General features: G+C 46.9%; 1 non-coding gene and 1 pseudogene across 1 annotated transcript; both read right to left on the bottom strand.

Annotated features, from left to right (window-relative positions):
* The window catches only part of LOC120839595, a 53612-nt pseudogene that overhangs the window by 5282 nt on the left and 26970 nt on the right, over positions 1–21360 (bottom strand).
* On the bottom strand, positions 18707–18790 carry Trnal-cag. The gene has a single exon. It is a non-coding gene; the product is annotated as a tRNA-Leu (tRNA).

Here is a 21360-nt window from a genome sequence, read left to right as displayed (position 1 = left end):
CGCGATATCTGACAGTAGGGCGGATGGATAGCCGGCTTTCTGCAGCCTCGCTGTTTGCAATTTGAAGCTCTCTCCTATAGTGTGGAGGCAAGATTTGTTCAATGCTGATTGTAGACTAGACAGTGCAATGGCCCTTTTTATGATTTTTGAATGGGCCGAGTTGTAGTCAAGAATGGCCTTCTTCGACCTTGGCTTATAAGTCCAGCATACATGATCGTCTTCTAGGCACAGTGAGATGTGCGTAGAAGGGTGTGCCGTGTATTAAGATCAGAGTACTGGCGCCAGAAAAGGTTCTTCAGAGACTGCCTAAGAGTGGCCTGTGCTTCTGATCGAGGAAATCAGGATCATCCACGAGGTTGCCATCGAGAGATGACCAAGAAGACAAGAGACGCCACGGAGTTTTTGTGGCAGACCATCAGGCCTCACCTTCCAACGAAGAAACACCAGACATGTCCATCAGCTGGCAGTTTCACGACCTTGGGAGCAGCGAAGGTTCCTCCAGACATCGGCAAACAGCTTGAGCTTGGTCCCAAGTTCAGCTTCGAGCCAGTCCTAAGCCCTCCCTAATTGGTGACTCTGGCTAAGAATGTCGCGGATAAAGCGGTGGAGGTTGACAGGCCAAGATGTATCTCAGAGTGCGTGGATGTTCTTCAACCACAGAGAAAAAGAGGACAGGTTGGTCTTTTTAACACCATAGTGAATTTTATGGTGGGTAAAGAACTGCGTGTAATGTTATCAGACAAAGAGGGTCAATTCGTAGTGCTACCAACAGGCATGTTTAATGAAAAAGCTAGCGTGGCTATAGATAAAAATTTCAAACAGGTCAAGATTGACCTGAAGAAAACACGGGAAAAAGCCAAATATCTTTGCGACCGTTTAGCCTTAAACCAGCTCTCTGGAAGAGTAGGGAAGGCGGAGAGGACATATCTTGAGGTATTTTTCAGCGCAAAAACGCACAAAGACGCCTGCCCTTTTCGAGCCATAGTGTCTGAAAAAGGATCTTGGCAGAGGCAGGTGGCGACCTATCTACAGAAACAGCTATCCTCATTAAAAACCAAGGACCCCTACCGGGTATTCAACTCAGAAGATCTCGTGGAGTTTCTCCAGGGCAGCTGCCTAGGGAAGAGAGAAGCATTCAGTATAGATGTAGAAGATCTATACTACTCCTTGCCGCACAACAGAATGCTGGAATCGGTGAAGAGGTGCATTGAAGATAACGGAGAGGTGGCCTTTAGAAGTTCAAGTGGTATAACCCTGGAAAGCTTTATGGAAATGTTGCAATTCTACCTGCAATCCATGATAATTACGTGTAAGGGGAATAGCTACAGGCAAAAGTCGGGGGTGTGTATAGGGTCATGTGTTGCCCCCGTTTTAAGTGACATTTACCTGGGTGAAGTGGACTGTGCTATCGCGAGTGAGTTAGGCGACACTTTTGTTAGTAAGGTGTTCCGCTACGTAGGCGACTTTCTAGTGATTCTTGAAAAAGGAGTACTTCTGGACACGGTAAGGGAACAAGTGATGAGTGTTTTTAAAACGTGTGGGGGAGGCCTGAGGTTTACATTCGAGATCCCAAAAGAAAATGTGCTTCAGTACCTCGACATTTCACTGTGCCTAGAAGACGACCATGTATGCTGGACTTATAAGCCAAGGTCGAAGAAGGCCATTCTTGACTACAACTCGGCCCATTCAAAAATCATAAAAAGGGCCATTGCACTGTCTAGTCTACAATCAGCATTGAACAAATCTTGCCTCCACACTATAGGAGAGAGCTTCAAATTGCAAACAGCGAGGCTGCAAAAAGCCGGCTATCCATCCGCCAAACTGTCAGATATCGCGAGCACTTTAATAAGGAAAGTAAAAGGAATCCAGAATACAAAACGTAGTGTGGAAAGAAAGAGACCAGTTGTCATCCCGTATGTGCACAAGCTTTCCCATAACCTAAAAAATGTTGGAAACCGCTATGGAGTTCCTGTGGTCTTTTCAGCTCCCCAAAAGATGAGTCAGATTTGTCTAAGAGTCAACGCCAAGGCAGAGGGATGTCTAAAAAACAGATGTTCAAAAAAGCACGCCAAGCCGTTTGTGCCTTGTGCCACGGGTGTTGTTTACAACATACCACTATCCTGCGGCCGCTCCTACATTGGACAAACAGGACGCTGCCTAAACGACAGGCTCCGTGAGCATGACTACTCCCTCAGAGCCACGGTCGGTGGGAATTTTTCCCTTCACTGTAAAGAATGTCTCTGTGAACCGTCTTTTGATGCCACCACAGTTATGGGAAGACACAGGGACAAAACAACCCGCGAGGTTCTGGAAGCTTTTTACATCCACAGTGGAGGAGCAAGTTGCATCAGCACAGCATCTGTCTCGTTGTCCAACAAAGAGTTGGAGTTCATGAAACTGACTATGAAGGCCCAGCGCGTGCCATAGCGACCACAAATCATGGTACAGGTTACACGTGCGAATTATGGTGACCAAAATATTCTTTTCTCTTTTTCTTCTATTAAAATATCTAGTTGCGAGTCAGCGCTCTGTTCTATCCGGTGTGTCTCTTCCCTTTTTGTCCTTTTGCGCTGTGTATTTGTCATTATGTATAATGGTTCATGCTCAATAGAATAAAAATATCTTCAACGTTGAACGAAAATGCACTTCACATACCGTGCTCATCGCCTCTCGAGCATTCAATTATGCTTCCCTAATTTTGGCCAAAAAACAGATCGTGCAGTTCTATATCAGTCAAAGGTAGCTGACGTGAGCCTGCCATGACTGCCTTTCCGTAATAATATATCTGAAGGTAGAATAGTGCTGTGTGTTTTAGCGGCAAAGAAAATGTCCAGATTAAGTTTTTCACTGGATTTTTTACTTTCCTGGAGTCCGGCTGGTTCCATGGAGGCACAGATCTCCATAGCACGGAATTTCAACTTGGTACGTGGGCCAGGTCTCGCTTGCTCGAAGATTGTGGATTAGTGGGGGCGCGTACGGGATGACCACCGGTCTCGCTGGGTCCCTTTTACGAGGTTGCCTCCGTGTGACTTTGATCTTTTTTTTTTATTTTCCTCCGGACAGCAGCCCATTACAGGGAGTTTTTCTGGCAACAGTGTAGGACGAAGCTGGAAAATAAAACGGGAAGGCAAGTAAGAGGTTGGCTGGGGGTTTTTGTTCGTAAAGACGCTACCCTGCCCTAGCAAATCAAGGACCATGCTTGAATAACGGGCCGAAATACAGCCAGGAATTGCGTATGCGTTCCGTTTCACAATTGTCCTTGGGGACGTAGACGTGGGACAAAGCCAAACTCTAAGACAGAGATAGGTGTGTGGCTATGCTCGAGGTTATGAGTACGTAAGGGCTTGAGGTTATGCTCCACGAAGTGGATCATAACCTCGAGCCCTCGGGCCTTCATAACCTGCTCACTTCGGGCAAGAAAGGAGGCTTTGTGGTCATCACAGATATTCTCTACAAAATAAAAAAAAAACATACGAAAAAAAATCTAACAAGCGAGACCTGGCCCACATACCAAGGTGAAATAGCGCAAACCGCATGAGTGTAACTTTCATGGCTTTTTTTAAAACAAATCTGCGAGAATAAGAAAAAACACCCTGTATATAATTGTTGCCTTATTTGATTGGGACATATCTCGCCTGATATGGGAGGCAGATATACCCCTATTTGGCAGGCCCAGATATGGATATATAAAAATTGGGCACATCTGGCTAGATAAGCCTTATAAGAACTGATGTGCTTGATAAGCCCAGATATGCCCAATTTTTTATATAACCATTTTTTATGTAAGTCCAGATCTTCCATTTTCGTAAGGGGCAGTACGTTTCCCTCACTAAACAATCTACGCAGCACATATGCGTGAACGAAAATGCTAATGATCCCATTTATTTTTATTCATTTCAGCTACACTACTGGTGTTCACGTCAAAACAGGTTGGTTCAGAAGCCAAGTAAAAGAGCACAGCCTTCCAGGTTTCTGTCAACCTCCTTCAGAGTGGAGTTGTGGAGGGTGCCGACTGTGAGTGTGCAGCTGGCAAAGTTGGGGCGTGCAACCACAGTCTGGCCCTCCTCAAGCTTCTGACTTTGCTAAGAGTGAATGACTATGAAGAGGTTCCCCCTGCAGTTGCCTGCACTGAGTTGCCCAGCAGTGGCGCCGTCCACGGGGGGAAGCAGTCACCTCCACAAGCCTGCAGTCGGTCGACTGGACAAGTGTTTGAGAGGAGGGGCTGGAAACCCTTATCACGTCGAAGTTATATTATGCTTAAAGAAATGCGATTTACTTCAAAACAAAATGGCCGCGATCCAAGTCCTTGGAGAGAGTTTCTATTCAAGTCAAGCCTCGTCCTTTGCAAAGCGCCTCAAACGGCAACTGCTGCTGATCCGGTCAATACAAAGTTGGGCCTGGCTCCGGTTGGCAGTCCCCCTGTCCTGCCAGCAGGCGCTGGTGCCTTTCGGGTGCGACACTTATTTTTGCCCGGAGGTGGGCCATGTCCAGGAAAGAAACCGGGCGCTGCCCTGTGAGCCGACCCTCTTCGACGCCTGCATAAACTGAAACATCACTGGGCTGAGCCTTCACGTGGAACAAGACCTGCTCCTTAAGCCACAATTTCTTTTTACACATAGCTGTGTTGTGGTGCTTACAACAACGTTCATGTTGCAGATATATAGGAAGGAACAAGAAAATGAAAGCCGTTTACAACTCCCTGTAATGCCGAATTAGAGCGCAGCTCTTCAGGAGGAGGAGGGAGGGCTACTGAGGGTCACGTGTTCTCTGGGGGGGAGGGGTCACGCGACCTCGCGGGTAACATGACCTGGGGGAGGGGTCACGTGACCTCGGGGAGGGGGTCGCGTGACCCCCCGCCCCTCCCCGAGGTCACCGAAGGTACCCAAGGTACCTTCGGGAGGACCTCGGGAGGACTTCGGGGGAGTCACGTGACCCCACCCCCCTCCCCGAGGTCACCGAAGGTTCCCGAGGTCCTCCCGAAGGAACCCGAGATCCTCCCGAGGTCCTCCCGAAGGAACCCGAGGTTCTCCCGAGGTCCTCCCGAAAAACCCCGAGGTCCTCCCGAGGTCGTCCCGAGGTCCTCCGAAGTCCTCCCGAAGGAACCCGAGGTCTTCCCGAAGGAACCCGAGGTCCTTCGGGAGGACCTCGGGTCGCTTCAGGAAAATTTACCCATAATGCACCGCGCGGTTACGGCGACGGCGAAAGCGACGCCGCTCAAGCCGGAAACGGGCGCCTAAAAGCTGCGCTCTAAGAAACAGGCAGACCTAGACAGCCGGAGAGAGTAATCTCCACATCATTCATTTTCAAATGTTTAATGCAGGTACCAGCAAAGCAAACATACAAAAAAATATTTTGATGATCGCTTGCATCTTTGCAACGGATATGGATATACGGTAGAATCGACTAAAGGGCGATTCACACTTGCGTTGAGTCCGACTGAGTGCAAGGGTAGCTATATCAGCAGCTGCGTCAGCTCCAACAAAAAGGGGTAAACACTGGTTTTGTTGGAGCCAACGCAGCTGTTGCCATAGCAACCCTCGCACTCGATCGGTCTGAAAGCAAGTGGGTGAATCGCCCTTAACACCATTCCACCCTTGGATCATAGTTTGCAACCACACTGGTCTCTCCGCCATTTACACTATTCGTTTACATATAAGCGATTTTTCAGTAGTGTCATCTTTGAAGTTTTTAAATTTAAGGAGCACGACGAGTGGCTCTACCTACGAAATAACTCAATATGCATGATTGGGGACGTGTTTGACACGCTAGACTTTTGCTTATTGTATTCCTTTTTCTTTGGAACCGCCCCAAGTGAATCTGTCAGGGCCATTTAGGCTGCTGATGAACCTATCGCCCATACATCAGTAATGGCTGGCATCTATGAAAAAAGAGTATTAGCTGATGTTTCTTTATGTCAGCCACTATTCTGGATCGCACCATTGACCACAACTTGAAAGAACTTGAAGAGTCCGAGTGGTAAAAGCGGCATACGGTTTCTTGCACACAAAGGACCTTGTGGAACAAGAGCCTTTGCAAAAACTGCCATGTTTGTAGCTGTGCCAGAGCTAGAAGCAATACACACAGGCACAATGTTTTTCTTTCAAGTATTCTTAACCGCATTACTTCCTGGTCTACAACCGTCAGCCCGTTTCAGAAGGCAAGTCTGTGACCTGGCATTAGTTACTCAGATCGTCGCTCGTGGCCATGAGCTCCAAGCCGCCATAAGCACCAATGGTGTCAAAGGCCTTCGCACCTATTTGTGCACCAGCAAATAAACAATCTATTGCATTCATGTTCTTCCTGACCTATGCGTTAAGATGTCGCCGCTTTCATGCGTTGGGTGTAATTGATTCTAACTAACAAAGGCTACTATTTTCTCGATGTCTCCTGGTGACTTCTACGGAGGCTAGATGTTTGAAGAGAAACACCTGACAACAGTCTAGAAGTCCGCAATGGAAGGCAGCTCGGCAGATCCAATTCACAGCCTCGTCCTTTGGGGATGCTGCCACACGAGAGAGCTGGACTACGACAGGCTTCATCAACTTGACTTCACCCAAGGATATCTCTCATGTCCGTGCAGTCAAGTGATTATAAACCTTTCTTAGAGGAAACAGATGTTTAATTAAAGTTTACATCAAGGCGTCCTTTGGCGTGTTGGGACTCCGGGGTGCTCACAGTTTGACGGAAGCCTATTGCTTGAAGACATTATGGCAGAACGAACTTCCCTCCATCTGGAGGAGTGGTGAACTTGTTCTGGGCATCTGCTTCTTCTCATAACTGACAGCAAAAGAGTGTACCAGCTTACGTAACCGAGATGGCAATTGCGTGCCAGAAGGTCCCCATAAAGTTGAAACTAATCTCCAGCCTTTCGTTGGGATGTGGCAGGTGCCCATTGGCTCAGCATGTGAACTTGCAAAATAAGCCTTTCTTTTTCTTTATTTGGAGTGATGTGGGTGGCCCAAGCATGTCCTGGAATGTAAAAAAGTGGCTTGCCAAGTGGCTTTTCTTGCTGGTAGAAATGAAAGTTCTCAGAGCAGCTACAGTAAGCAGTATTGAGCCTGGTGGTACTTACCATTTCCCGCCAGCCAAAGACGTGTGCCCATGTTTGCCCAACATCTCTCCAAAATACACCTTTCAGACCCATTCCAAATACCAAACATGGAGCCAGTGATATCCTATCTACAGGAACAAGGAAACGACATCGTCTCGGGGTTTTCCTTGGACGTACAGGACATGTATTACTAAATTCCTCAAGCAAGGCTTGTACAAGTACTCAGAAGTACCATCGAAACTCAAGGCCTCGCGGAGTTCCAAAATGCAGCAGGTGTTAGCCTAGGCACCTTCTTGGAAGTTTTGAGGTATTATTTATCCGCAACGGTAGTTACCCATCAAAATGGACGCTTTGTCCAGAAGACTGGAGTTTGCATTGGTTCAAAAGCGGCCACATATTTGTGCGACATTTTTCTCGCCGCGTGTGGTGTAGCCATACAAGTTCTAAAAGACCGACGAGTTGCCGCTATTTTCAGGTATGTTCACGATTTTCTTATTTTATGTACAACGGGAGTTGATGAAACAGCAGGCGGATGCCTCAGCACCACCCTCAAGCATTTCCAAACAAGCTGCATGGGGCTCACATTCACCTACGAGCTCCCTGTTGATAATTCCATACGGTTTCTTGATTTGGCCTTCAAGTTTCAAAAAGAACATTTCTGTTGGAGATATGAAGCGCGATCGGGGAAAAGTTCCTTCCCTTCAAATCCGAACATCCAAAAATGTTAAACAGGGGTCGCCACTGCAGCTCTTTCAGCCAGCCTCAGAAAGACTTGCCCCCATCAGAAAGGAAGAATCTTTGAGACCCAAATGTCCAGGCTTCACGAGGCCGGATATGCGAAAACCTTCCTGGCCTCCATTTGCGAAAAGATTTGCCGCAACATCAAAAAGACTTGTCAACGCACTCACCTCGATACACCAAAGAAAATATCACGTTCACCTTTTGCGGTGGTCCCATAAATTCATGGGGTCACTCATAAGTCGAAAACGATCGCAAGCAGACAAGGCATAAAAGTCGTGTGCTCGGCACCCAACAAGGCACACGCAATGTGCAGGAAGGTTAATCTAGCCCATGCTAACAACACAGGCACCTGTAGCACCAAACACAAGACAGAATACTTCCCATGCGACAAAGGAGTCGTATACAACATACCACTGTCATGTGGACATAGCTATATTGGACAAACGGGACGTTGTATAAATGACCAAGCACGAACATGCAGCTAACCTAAGAAACCTTACAGCACCTGGACACTTAGCAGCTCATTGTAGAGCATGCCTGTGCGAGGCCAAGTTCGAAACGGTAACGATCCTAGCTCACCACAAAGAGCGGTTTTAGTGATGTGTAAAAGAGAAAGTTACGTCACATCACATCACGCGAGTTCACTGATTGGGTAGCAGTTCCCATTGTTATAAAATCAATAAAAGGCGAGCGATCGGGCCGATCGCTCGAGGACACGCTCAGACCAAACCAGAACGAACGTGTCTGTTGGCTTCGTCCTGCGGGATCTCATGTCCGTCGGAAAAATCACCGCTCTGAAATGACCGGCCTTTTCCCGGAACCTACGCCTCAGCCCGGTGGGTTGGACCTCACGCATCCAGCGATGTCCCGGCGAACCTGCCTTTAGGCCAACGGCCCCTCATCCAGCTACACCCCGCAGACTAGTTGGCCAGCGCGCGGTCTTGTAATACTACACCGGTTCGCCCGAGAAGCACTTGAGGCCTTAGCCATAGAAGAAAAAGAAGAAAACTGTGTCAGCTCACCCTCGATTGCCCTACAGGAAAGTGAAAAGAAGTTCCTGCGAGACGCAAATGCCCGTGATGGTACAAGAAGATCAAGAAAGAAAAAGAAGAATACCTGAAAAGACAGCCACAGCACCAGTAGAAGAAGAAGCGGAGGGTCAATAAGTAGCCTGTGGTCCAGCGATCTAATGTCTTTTCTCCTTTCTCTATTCACAATCTTTTCTGTAAGTTCAGCTGATTCCACAATCTAAATTTTCATACAGTCATGGTAGCTTCACTTTTGTTAGTGGAAGCACTTAATGTTAAGCGAGCAGTATCGAATAATAGGGATCCAAAACTGTTGAGTGAATCTGCTGATTCACCCTCCTCAGTCAGTGTTTTTTTTTCTTGTGTTTCAGATGAAGCATGTAGCTCTTTAATCAGGGCATGATAACTTGTGCTTGGAGGGTGTGAATACAACCTAGGCTCGATTTACACGGTGCCTTTGGAGAATCACGCTTGCGCAAGTTTTGCTAAACGTCAGTAATTTATCAATTTTATGATTGGTCTCACCGCTGTTTAAGACCTAGAAGTGCAGATGTTATAAGTTTGAGCGAAAAGCTGCTGCGAATGGGAGCCAACATCAACCGTTGACACAGTTTTCGACGCTACTTATGATGCATTAGGACTAGAGAAATTTCCCTACAGAGAATACCAAGTATTTTCTTTGACCTTCGAGGGGAAAAGCTCCGAGGAGAAGGAGGTAGTTAAGAAAACCCTGAGCGAATGCTGATACGACGGAATCGTATATCTTCTATGTCTGCAGTTCCTGTGCTCTCGTGACCCCGTTTTTGTCAATCTCCCATTCTCAAAGCACAAAAGGAGCAGTAACAAACAAATATTAAAGAAAAGCGCCCCATAGCTAATTTTGACTGCCGATAGTCCCTCCCAAAAAGGAGAAGGTCCTCCTTCTTCGAAAATCCCTCGGAGAGTGTGAGGCACTCACAGAACTTTCGTGGGTTCCCGCGGGAGAGGAGGATTGGGAAACAATTGTGACGCACCGCACATGGCTTCCAAACTTAACAACGTTTAGCTCTCTCAGTGGGAAAAATCTCCGTCGTGCGAATACACTATGACTGCCATGTCTCCCATCAGCGACGAGCGATAACACACAAAGCTCCCGATAAAGTGTCAGTGAACATGCAGTCACAACTGGGCAGTGGGAATGACTAAATTCTGTCTGAATATGGGGTAGCCATTGCCGTGCTTGTGTCTAATTCCAGAGCCTTTATTTTTCAACTTCTTTCGTGTTAGCCGGTGTCTGACTTTTGCATGTCTTCTATATTTAAATAGGCATGACATCAAGTACAAGCCTGTCACTGTGCAGCGCTATGAGAGTTTTTGGCGGGGCCTTGGACACAACATCCAGGCCTTCCCCTGCGTCATCCTTGTTCGCCCGGACTGCCCGTGGCTTGGGGCGTCTCCAGACAGGCTCGTGTTGGATCCAACTGAAGCGACTCCTCATGGAGTCGTTGAGGTGAAGTGCCCATACACCTTGAAGGATGGACGCCTCGACACTGCAGTCAACTTCTACATGAAAAAGGACAATTCAGGCGTATACCGTCTCAACAGGAAGCACAAGAATTATTACCAAATCCTTAGGCAGATGGCTCTCTCTGGGCTGCTGTGTGGCGACTTTGACGTCTTTTCCCATCAGTTTTTGATTGTGGAGAGAATTTCCTTTTCTGATCAAAAGTGGTCGAAATGCAAGGCAGCGCTAGCCGCCTTGCATTCCGACCACTTTCGATTTTTCGTTTTGAGGCGTATACCGTCTCAACAGGAAGCACAAGAATTATTACCAAATCCTTAGGCAGATGGCTCTCTCTCGGGGCTGCCGTGTGGCGACTTTGACGTCTTTTCCCATCAGTTTTTGATTGTGGAGAGAATTTCCTTTTCTGATCAAAAGTGGTCGAAATGCAAATGCTAGCCACCTTGCATTCCGACCACTTCTGATTTTTCGTTTTGCTTCCATACCTGTGCGAAAGTCGCGCAAAATCGTGTAAAGCCAGTGCTTTACCTGAGAGCTACCGTGACCTTTTGTCGTGGTAACAAGCAGTGTTTTATATATATATATATATATATATATATATATATATATATATATATATATATATATATATATATCTTAAACACCAAAGACAGATCTAGTCAGACATATTTAAGTAAGTCGACTACGGATTTGTCTCGGGCATTAGTGGCATTGTTTTTTGTTTTGTTTTGTTTTGTTTTCATAATCCCTTCATAAACGTTCTTCTGCATTTAGATATGTGTGCTTTAGTATTTCAATCCCAAGTCCGTCACAAGTAGTAATTACATACAAATACAAACAGAACCATTCTCATGCTTAATTTATTAGTTCCATGATAGCAGTCATGCCTAATCTATTATTTATATTACAGCAGTCAGGAACCAAGTGACCTTCTGAATGATAATCCCTATGTGCCATGCAGTAAAAGTTTCCTTTATACCTCTTGCTGAACGAACGCGTTCATAAATTCAGCTCAACCACTTGGCTTTCCTGCGTAGAACGAGTTACCTTCCTTAATTCATTAGGATCGTTACTGACATTACGCTGTTCTGTGAAAAGCTTCGATTGTTTTTATATATTGTGTTTCCATGCTGCTAGAGAGTTCTTCATGGGCACGCATCTGTCTTCGGGTGGTACCACCCGCACGTTTTGAGTCAAAATGCTTTTGCTGTTAATGTTGTCTGTGAGCATGTGCTCGAACCATCTCCCTCCTCAATCTTCTCACTTTTGTACTACTACTACAGCACCATTTTGTTCCTCGCAATTTCTTTGTATTTTTTTTTCGCGAGCGCGCTGCCAGCGTCGGGTAACTACAAAGAGTGGCAAAGTGCACGTAAAGGCACCCAAGCAAAGAATGCCAACATCTGAAGCATGTTTCTACCTGCCTTTTGAATGAGCTTGTAAAATGCTCGCCGCTTGACATCTCGCAGCGCAAGGGCATAACTTTGCTACTGCACTTAACGACAAGGTTCTTCCGGTGTGCAAATACCTCCATTTTAGTGTCACAGACATTTCGGTTCCAGGATAATGCATTTTGGAATAATAAAATAGCCAGTTCCTTGAGAACTAGTGAAAAGAAAGAGAAGCAATCATAAAATGAGGGAATTCGTCTGGAGGGAAGCATCAACACCAATCACTAACCGCTGTTTTTCGAAAGAAGAGTAGCAGCAGCTTTTGATAGCCAGTGCCATTTCTCGAGGATCAAACTTGAATAAAATTGTCAGCATTCTAGCGAGGTTGTAGTGCAAATGCAACACTTTTTCAGGTTTCTTTAAATAGATTTGTTATATTGTGCTGGCTGAGACACCCCGAGAAGAAGTATGACCAGACTGGGGCCTTGTTGCTCACAGTATTTGCTTCTGTCTTTAGGGTAAACGCCCATTCACGCACTTGCAACTTTAGTACTACCGACTCAGACAAAGACCGACTTTTAAGTCTCTTGCAACGGCTAACAACTGGATGCGCTGCCGCGGAGCTGGTCGCAAGCCGTCACAAGATTAAAAACCAATATTTTCTTCGTTGGTTGTAGTCAAATGCAAGTGTGTGGACGCGCCTCTAAGGGGAGCACACAGCAGGCCAACTACAAACACTTTTTCCTAATGTAGTTCCCAGCAGTGCCACATCCGGTCATTCATTTTGTTTTTGTTTCGCCATAACACTATAGGAGTGCTACAAGGCACGTCATGAACGGTTGAAATCGTGACCAGATGTGCCACTGAGGCTAGCCAAAGTTGGCTAGGGCTGCCCCAGAGCACAGGGTTGCCTAAGAGCACAAGTGATCACCTGTTGTTTTCTTTTCCTTTCACCGACTTAAAATGACAGAAACCGCGAGTATGGTTAAATGAATATACACAGTGCACTAGCCAGGGCTGCAAACATTTGTTTTCTCATTTTAATCATTTTAAATGTATATACACACTGCACTAGCCAGGGCTGCAGCATTCAGTGGATGCTTGGCTTAAATAGTCAATCGTGAAAAGCTCCACTTTTATGCTCATACTTGCTCTATTCTGCTGTATACCCGAGTTGGTGCAGGTGATATTCAAAACATAGTGGTACAAAATTGAAGAAAAGCTTTTTGTCTTGAAACACATAGGCACAACTTAAAAAACAAAAAAATGAACATTCAGAAAGGTAGTCCAGATCGCCATCATCGTGCAGGAAGTTTGACGAAATCGTGCAGGGGATTGCCCAGATCTCGTTCACTACTGGACCAAGTGACAAAGGGATAACCCAATCAAAAACGTGAAAGCTCTTTACCCGCCGAATTCGTCTCTCCACATGAACGCGCCGTGATGCGATGCTCTCTGTTTCCTTGACTTGGAACTCCGTGAACGTTCTCTGCCCAAGGAACGAAGGGATGTTGAGCTTGACATTGATCTCCTCCAGGAGCTCCGAAATCAGAAACCCTTTATCGGCCATGACCCAGTCCTTCTCGTCAAAGGGGAGCTTAGGAATCCACTCCACCGTACGCATTCCCTGTCCGACATGGACCCCAAAAATAGTTGCGATACAGATGTCACGGTTCCATCTGGGGATATACCTATTAATCCCTTGAAGGTATTTGTCGACCTGTACGACGAAAAGCTTGCTGAGTGAAGCGAGGGGCAGCTGGGAAATAGACAATTGATCTTCGCTGCGTCAAGAATCACCCATGTTGTGGGGAACTTTTCTCTAAAATCAGATGACACGACCTCATCCACCTCCTGCCATGTTAACCACAGGGGAAAGTGTCCCAGGTGCTGATACAGTTACCTGAGTCATGTTATGCAGAGCCGTGACACTGGAGGTAGAAATACAGAACCGGAAGGCCAAGTCCCTCTCAAGGAGGCCAAGCCGAAGGGAACAAGTACAAGGAAGAGCACGTCAAAAGGAGGCAAGCTTCGTGGTCCTCCCTGTTTGTTACCTTCGTAGTAGGATGTCGACCCCATCTTGACGTTTTCGTCATTGCTGCCAGGGTTTATACATAATGTCATCTCTGTTACGTCACGGCGCGGTGGAGGCGCATCGGACACACTTCCGGTCTGGGGCTCTGGGCATAAGTCTTTATGTGAGACGTGTATTCCTGCGTTGTTTTGGAAAGAACAAGAGAAAAACCTGCTTTCTCGTCAAAAGCCGCGACTGTGACTGCACAAAAAGAGTCGAGAAAGGTTTGAAGGTCAGTTTTCATGACCTCGTTTCGTCCGAGAACGTGGATATGTGCCGTGAAAAGGGAAAACCAGGCGCCGTCGAACCAGGATTCCTTGGGCGGGGAGCACTTTGGGTTGAATTTACGGATACTTGTGGTCATCAGATTTATTTGTTTTGCTGCTACATGAACGCCGGAAAACCGTCAACGCGTACAGATCACCTGCGGACTACGTTCAGTGCGTCTTCAAGTTCAAACGGCCGCCTAATCGTTCGAACTGTCGTCTGCTCTTTTAGACGATACCGGCCCGTAGGCCAAATGTTGGCCTGGTACTTGCGATAAGAAGTAAGTGTAGGCCTCAAAAAACTTAAGTTTGAAGGTTAGTAAGCAGGCTCAATGTAAACAGTAGAAACAAGGAGATGTTGATCGTTGTTACCAGAGGCCATCACCGACTTGTTATGCCCGAATCACTTAGCCCGATTCTGCTTACGATTTTCAGTATCGGCGTCGACCACCTCAGCTACTGTTCACGCTTTTGTATACCGAGTGATGTCGCGACTGAAAATTGCCAGCGAAATCTCATCATGCGAATGAGGCTTATCGTCCATTCTGAGGCGTCCACGCGGAATGAATCGCCGCATAACACATTATTCACGCGAAGTCTTGCCGTGTAACGAGCCTCATTAATTTTGCTAGGGCGGCTCAAGCAGTCAGGCATTGCCAAGAAGACATAGAATCAACAACTCGAACGCGAAAAAGGGCGGGGGTACTCACACCGACGCCGACAATATCGCATTTCAATGGTTAGTTTATGGGCGAGGGCGAGCTTCTTGCCCACACTCCATCGCGCATGCCCAGCGCCGGTGGCGTCTGCTAGGGGCGCTCCGGTTTGTTTGTAAACATGAGTTGGTGTATATGCTGTAGCAGGGAAAGATAAAGGTCGTAGTGTGCCAGACCTGTGTAGAACTCCACGTCATCGTGTTTGTTCTTAAAGCAGTTTAATGAGAACTTCCGACTTAGTTTCTGTTGTTGTTTCTGGTTAGAGTCTTGCAGAAGTTCCACGTGCCTCGTCAATTTTACGAACTTCATTTTTGGCTTTAGTCAGCTCTTCTCAAGCCATCTGAAGGTCGCACGTCAGCCGACTAACTTGTGCAGCTTTCTCAGCGACTAGTGCTTGAAGTTCTAAAGCCAGGACGGATGCTTCGGGAAGTGGTGAGGGCTGGTTTTCGGGAGCTGCTGCGTCCGCCGCTTCATCGTCTAGTATCGCGGCTGGCGTGTCGAAGGGATTGGCCACTGGTACAGCATTGCGCCTGTGAACTTTTCTTCTTGGCACTTTACAGGTTGATAACTTGAATCTGGTCGGAACAATCCTTTCCCTGATAAATTTCCTCCCATTCACATAGCCAGGCAGGAAGCCTTCGTCCTTGAAATGTAAAGGACCCACCTTTGTTGACGGCGTCACCTTGAAGTTTTTCCCCTCATCTCTCCTTATTGCGATAGTTCATTTCTTGAACTCGTCCTTGTCTTCACGAAAACGAATGCAGAATGCCTGGAAGTGGAATTATCGTACAAAATACGATAATTCCACTTATCGTACAAAATACGATAATTCCCGACTGTACACGCAGATTACCCGCCACTGGTAGCCAGAAAATGAAAAGTCACAAACAACTAAATGACCAGTTTCACAAACAACTACGTTTTTCTACTACAATACCGAAAGAATTACGGAGAAAAAAAGCGCAACCCCCAGATGAACCAACCAAGTTGCATACAGATGATACAGTACACATACATTGTGGAGAACTTTGAAAGGCTGCACCAGCGGTCCGTTGGCTCTTGGCTTTCCACCCTTATTTTCGAGGGTAAAAGCGCTAAAAACAACTGACAAGTAAAAGAAACGAACAACACAGAGCGCTACTTGCAACTGAAGTTTATTTTCGGAAAACACACATATATATTCACCGTGAAATTCCGACATGTACTACAGAAATGCGACGTCACCCAATCAGTGTTCGTCTGTCCGCTAGCTACTTTACGACAGATTGTAAAAGCGCCACCTCAGAGCAGGGGCGGATGCAGGAATTTGTTGAGGGGGCGGGGGGGGGGGGGGGGGGGGGTTCAGGTGTTGGTCAGCGTACCATATGTTTAAGAACCCCCTCCCCCTCTCTTTCGTTTTACGCCCTAAATTTTACACATGCAGAAAACAAGAGGGGGGTCAGGACATCCGGACCCCCCCCTCTAAATCCGCCCCTGCCTCAGAGCCAAACAGGGCTATCGATGGAGCGCTGACACACGTTCCATCAACGCACTAGGTTATGAAAAAAGCTTCGGATATCTCCCTTCTCATTTTGTTTCGGTTTCGAACCAAGATAGCGGTGTTGTCAGGTCGTCTTCCAGGAGAAGGCGACTGAGTTGATACTGTCGGCGCCTTGCTGACAGACCTCTTACGTTCAGCGTGGCTACACGAAGACCTGTTTCAAGACTTACTGCCATGAAATAGTTAGATCAAACGGGCCGCATGGTGCCTATCCGGTTTCGCTGCAAAGACGGTGGAGTCATAAACTGGATGCCTCGCCGGCAGTCAGGCTAGCCAAAAGAACCCACCGAAAGCGTCTGCCAGGTCTTTGACGGAAAGACTCGAGGCCCTCGTCCTCTCGTAGTAATGTCCGACTTCTGCTCGAAAAGAGTTGCCGAACGGAGCCCGGGCCATCACAGCTACGGTGGTGATGTCGCCGTTAGACGTCTCTCTGCCGGAATGTTCGGTTTGGGCTTGAAGCTCATTCGTCGCACCGAAGCCGCTTTTGGAGATGGCTCCTCAGGGAGAACCGCGCTGGTGTTTAGTCCTTTCAACAACGCCTTCCACGCGGGCCCGCTTGGCAACTGTGCTGCTGGATCTTGCCTCGTCACCGCTCCAGTCCTGCAGCTCCTTGTTGGGCGTCGCCACAGGCACCGAGCTGTGGGTCATGGATACGTCTTCCGCTGCAGGCACGTCACCCGCAGCCTGTGCTTCGGGTAGCAGACAATTCTTGACGTCTCTCAGGCTGCCATTACTGTCCTCGGCGCTCTGAGGGGTCAGTGCCCCTGGGAGTGGCGGTCTCCCTGCTCCTTTGGCAACGTCTTCGGACTCGGTCGCGTCCATCAAGTGCTCGGACGTGCCCCCGTTCTCCACGGGCAACGGTCGCATAAGTCTTGACGCACTGGCTTTACTTGTGGCCGAAGCGTCGAGAAAGTGCACAGCGCGGCACACGACACTCACGGCGTATGTGACCTTTCCCGCGTTAGCGTAGGCAAAACGGCGGCCTGCCCGGAACAACCACAAGAGCAAGGTCCCGGGCGATCCGCAGGTGTTGAGGGAGAGCGTCCACTGTGACTCCTGCATTGAGCCTCAGAGACACCAACCGCGTCGTTGACGACACGCCGGCGCATCCTTGAGCGCTGCCTCGCGACTTCTGTGACCTTTCCATAGGTAGTCAGGGCCAAATGCACTTCGTCGTCAAGAACAAAGTGAAGCAGCCAGTGGAGCTTCAATCGTGTATCCTGGTTACTCGGGTCGACCATGGTGCACCAGCACTCCTTGACGCGGAGCTCACTCGCGGTGAGCAGCTTCTTTTTCCCTTCGACACTTTAGAAGGTGACCGCCCACGCATTGTTCCATTGGTACACCCCCAAGGCAATCACCTCGGAGAGCTGCCTCAAGCCAACCAGGGCGTCGCGGAAACGTTCAAGGCGGTAGAGCTTTCCTCTCACGTCGGCATGTAAAAAGCGGTATTCAACACTTCCGTACCTGTATGAAGTTGCGGCAAAATTACTTGATACACCTGGGCATCAAATTCCGTGTTCCTGTTACCCCGGCCTTGGGCCGCTGATACCACTCCGACGGAGCACATGATAACACGTCTGTTCGCTATCGCGTCCAGAAGTGGAATCCACTCGGCCATCTTGACTTTGTTTCTTGAACTTTTCCTTGACAGAGATCTACACTGGGTCTCTAAAGAAATACAGAAAGACGCCAAACTATTGGGACCAATTAATGTGCTCTTATAAGCATACCAAAGCAAAATGTCGAGTAAGAAGTGTGATTCGAACCCACTCCCGGGTGACCGCCCTACCGAAAAATCCAGTATAGACCAGCACGCGGCCCTGACGTCACACAGCTGCGGTGGCGCTGTCGACGGCACTGCACATGCGCAGACGCTTCACTCCACGCGAATTCGGTTTCTGCGCACGCGCAGTGCCCACACCTAGTGTGGGCAAACGCGGGCTTGTTTGTAAACAGCGTGTCGGTCTATACATTTTCACTATCCGGATTATGGAACCGGAAATTTGTTTCCGGAAACCCGAAATCCAGATTGCAGACAAAGGAATAATTTCTGAAAACCTAAAATACAGATGGAGTCCCGATAGAATCCAGACAAATTTCCGGTTCCATAATCCGGATTGCAAAAAGTCATATCGTATTTTTCGGTAGGGCGGGCGTTCATTAAAGAGCAAAATATCATTTAAAAGGCGCGAACACATGAAACTGAATTTTTATCAGTTGCATGTGTTTAGGCGATTGGGATCGAGTTTGACGATGATTCGTGTTGCAATAAATCAGTTGGAAGTTGGCGCCTGTCCGTCGTGTCTCTTTTTTTCGTCCTGTTTGTTCGCGCCTTTTAACCTTTTAATCGATATGAACCAACTAGCCCCAACCAAAGTTTTAATGCAAAAGATCATGTCAGAAGTGGGATTCGAACCCACGCCCGGAAGATCGGACTGCGACCTGAACGCAGCGCCTTAGACCGCTCGGCCATCCTGACGTTGTCTTTTAGCCTTTCCTTTGACAGTCTGCACTCTGTCTCTAAATAAATAAAATATTGACTCCATACTATGGGATCGATTAAAGTTTTCTTATGAAGACACGGGGTGCAAATGCTAATGTCAAAAGTTGGATTCGGATCTACGCCCGGAAGACCGGACTGCTGCCTAAACGCTTGCCTGAAACCGCTCAATCATCCTTTTTTTTTTTTTTTTTTTGCCTGTTTTTGGTTTAGTTGACAAACACATCACACATACAACAAAAGGTTAAAACAAAAGCCCCAAAGGCTATTGTGCACATACAAAATCCAAGCTCATCAGACACCTTCACAAACCAGTAATGGTCGCCAGCTCCTCAAGAAGCGGCAAAAAGTCCGGAGATAACTGCTTCTTTAAAAAAAAAAAAAAAAAAAAAAAAAAAAAACATTGTTCCGCACATTGTTTTAACAAAATACTTCTGTGCAGGACGCACGTCGACGTCCGCGTGTCTTACAGCCACGAGGCAATGCAACAAGCTATAGAGACTGAGCAGCATGATCATGCCATAGGGTACAATGTTGTCTCCTCTATCCACAGACAAATAACGAGTTCCGTAAGGTATTAACGGTAGGTTTCTCTTTAAGGATCCTTTGAAGGACGTCCCAAAGGAACACTGCGTGCCAGCAGTTACGAAAAACGTGTTTGGCATATTACAAAGTAAACAATTTACCGACCATGTAACTGGAATACCTTTTCCATCTCAAAAAACTTTGAGCGGCAAAATTTCACTGTGAAATTTAGAAAACAAAATTGTGAAGGCGGGGACCTTTATTCGTTTGACAGGTTTCAAAACATCGCCGCTTTCCGCATTGTACAATGAAAGGAACAGCCGAGTAGGAAAAAGGGAAACAACCAAATTTTTGATCAAACGCTTTCGTGACACACAGGACAAATACTCGAGCGAAAACCGCGTTGCCCAGAACCGATAAAAAGACGCAACCTCTTTCAGAAGACAGCATATAGCAGAACTGGAATCAGTATAAGTCAAAACAATAAATTCAGGAAATGCTCTGCTTAGCCGTACCTGAATGGATGAACGCGCAAAAGGGTCCTTCTGGTCCCTTATGAAACAAAAGGCCAGTGTTGGACAAAATACTCGATAAAAGTATTTAAGTTAAGTTACTAAATACCTGCTTCATAAGGTATTTAAAATACTACTCAAGTTACTTTCACTGTAAAGTATCTTGAGTAGAGTACAAATACTTAGAAATATAATTCAATTCCTTCTGAAGATACTTCCGCGTTGCGTAATTTGAATCGACGTCAGTGACAACGACAATTATACAGTTGCGAAAATCTGGTTTACCAGAATGGTTTATTACCGCGCAACAACATAAAACGTAAAAAAAAAACAGCATTGTAGGGCTATTTTATGCAGCCCAACTATAAGGAGCATAATATTATCACGAATGACAAATGATGAGGCGGCAAATAACTGAAGAAACTAAACGTTTAATGGGGCCAAATTGTGCCCAAAACAAAATATTTACCGAATTCCGTGAGGTATTAACGGTAGGTTCTCTTTAAAGGTCTTTTAAAGGACGTCTAAAAAAACACTGCGTCCCAGCAGTTACGAAAAACGTGTTCTATCGTTTTTGGCATTTTGCAAAGCAAACAGTTTACTGACCATGCAACTGGAATACCTTTTCCCCCTAAAAAAAGTTGAGCGACAAAGTTTCACTGTGCAGTTTCAGAAAAAAAAAATCATGAAAGCGGGGACCCTCATTCGTTTGACAGCTTTCAAAACATCATCACCACTTTCTGCATTGTACAAAGAACGGTGCAGTGGAGTAGGAAAAAGGGAAACAATCAAGTCGTTGAACAAACGCTTTCCTGACACACTGGACAAATACTTGAGCGAAAACCGCGTTGCCGAGAGCCGATAAGCAGACACAAACTCCTTCAGAAGACCGCGTACAGCAGAACTGGAATCAAAATCAGTCGAAACAATAAATTCGGAAAATGCTCTGCATAGCCGCACCTGAATGGTTGTAGGCAAAAAAGCGTCCTTCTTGTCCCTTATGAAACGATTAACGAGTTGTCCGACAAGGATGCGACAGACCCAGCCCGCCATCTTTGACACGCCGGAAAAGATTAGTTCGGCTAGTTCTCTCCCACGTCGAGCTCCAAATAAACACAGCAAGAACATTGTGTATGCGCTGGACGTTGACCCGCGAACAGTGCACTGCAGCGCGTACCAGAGCTTCGCAGATAAGAAAGCGTTGCATACCGATGCACGCGCCTCATCATATAAATAGCCACATCATCGGCGTACACCAGAAAACAAACCACGGTGGCTCGTAAAATAAAGCCGCGTATATGCCCCACTACGTAACACACTTAAACAAAAGGGTTCTAGAAAAACACAAAACAGCAGCGGCGAAAGTGGGCAACCCTGCCGCACAGAAGAAAAAAGGGGGATAGGTTCACTCACACTCTCATTCACAACCAGATGGGTGGCGCAGTTAAAGTAAGTCTATGTAAAGTAGTTAAAGTAAGCCCCATCGCACGGCACCCAACCTAGATTACCATG

This window comes from Ixodes scapularis, unplaced genomic scaffold (assembly GCF_016920785.2).
Source record: "Ixodes scapularis isolate PalLabHiFi unplaced genomic scaffold, ASM1692078v2 PGA_scaffold6__148_contigs__length_123643588, whole genome shotgun sequence".
Lineage (NCBI taxonomy): Eukaryota > Metazoa > Arthropoda > Arachnida > Ixodida > Ixodidae > Ixodes > Ixodes scapularis.
This window is presented reverse-complemented; position numbering and strand designations above follow the sequence as displayed.